We start from the raw sequence: 1657 nt of genomic DNA on the forward strand, positions 1-1657 counted from the left end.
AAAAAAAAAAAAAAAAAAAAGTACTTTGTGTTCATATGTAAAATGAAGTTGGGTTCCAGGTACCCTCAGATTATAACAGGTTTTTCACATTAATACACAATGGTATTTTTAAAAGACATGTGGGATGTGGGACAATTTTATTTTGTGCAGCACTATTCTGGTCATTGCAGTATGGTTAGCATCTTTCACCCCTGAATGCTCAATACCAGGAAACCCTCCCTCATCCCCACCCCACCCCCCTACATATCATGACAACAAAAAAAATACCCCCATGGACTTCCAAAACATCCCCTAGAGGGCAGTACATCCTCCCGTTGAGAACTGGCTTGGGGAATCAGTGAGACTTGGAGCCCTCCCGGGAGTTAGAGAAGAGTTTGGTTTCATTTCATGATGCCTGCATCTCTTCACCTTTATACCCTAATGTGAGTCTGTTGACCCTTCTTCCTTTTCTGGGCATGCGTATCAGCCCTACCCGCCAAGTTCTGTGCCCCATTTCTCTAGCCATTTCACTTCAAACCACCTTTAATTCCAGAGGGCCTGCCCCTGTGTTCCTTGGAGCACCAGGGGAGGCAGCTGGATGCGATCAAGCCACTGATAGAATTCTGGGAGGAGTCTAGCAGTACAATCAGGTAAAGCCAGAGCTGGTGGTCCCCTAGAGATATGGGGGACCACAGAGGGTCTAGGTCTTACTTGTGTGGGCCATGAGGGACCAAGTAGATATGCCTGGGCTCGGCTAAGGGAAGCTTGGCCCTCTCTGCCCTCTAAACTAGGCTGAACGACGTCCTCGACAACAAAGCTCTCTACTCTTCAGTCATCCAGTCCCTTATCAAGGTGGTACAAACAGCCCAGATTCTAGAGGCAGACTACCTGAGCTCTGATACTAACTCACCAATTCACTTGCTTTGGGAAGGTTATTTAATCTCTCTGCGCCTCAGTTTCTTCATATGTAAAAAGGAAATAATATGTCATAGGGTTGTAAGAATTAAATGAGTTTACATATGTAAAACTGCTTGGAACGTGGTCTGGCACACAGTACTTTACAAATCTAGATATTACCATTGTCATCACCATTCATGCCCTGCAGGTAGCATAAGGCTAGGGAGTTACCCCAACTTGGGGGATGAACATGATGAAACCTATGTCAACAGAACATTATGTACAGGTAACACTCAAGTGATCTAGGGGATATGACCCTCTTGCTTTATTCTTGAAGATCTAGGTGATTAGGGAACAAGAAAGGCCTATTAGTAGTAGCAGTGGTGTTATACCAAGGGAAGACTAGAATCCTGAGAGCAGGAGGGAGAGCGGTCAATGCGACCCTAACCCAATGGCTGGAGGAGGGAAGTAGTCAGGGAGGGAATGAAGAAGCCTCTGCTGAAGCCTTGGGAACAGGCTGACCTTCTGAACATCCGTGGATTGTGAGTTTCTGCCTTTGCAGATCTGGACTCAGGGCTACCAGCCAAACAACCAGAACAGTAGGCACCAGTGATGTCCATCTTAACAAACCACCTGACCCACAAATCCTCGGTTTTCAGAGGCACAGACAGCAGACGATTAAAACTGGAAGACAGGGCTTCCCTGGTGGCGCAGTGGTTGAGAGTCCGCCTGCCGATGCAGGGGACACGGGTTCGTACCCCGGTACGGGAAGATCCCACGT

The sequence above is a fragment of the Neophocaena asiaeorientalis genome, unplaced genomic scaffold (assembly GCF_003031525.2).
Source record: "Neophocaena asiaeorientalis asiaeorientalis breed wild unplaced genomic scaffold, Neophocaena_asiaeorientalis_V1.1 scaffold830, whole genome shotgun sequence".
NCBI lineage: Eukaryota > Metazoa > Chordata > Mammalia > Artiodactyla > Phocoenidae > Neophocaena > Neophocaena asiaeorientalis.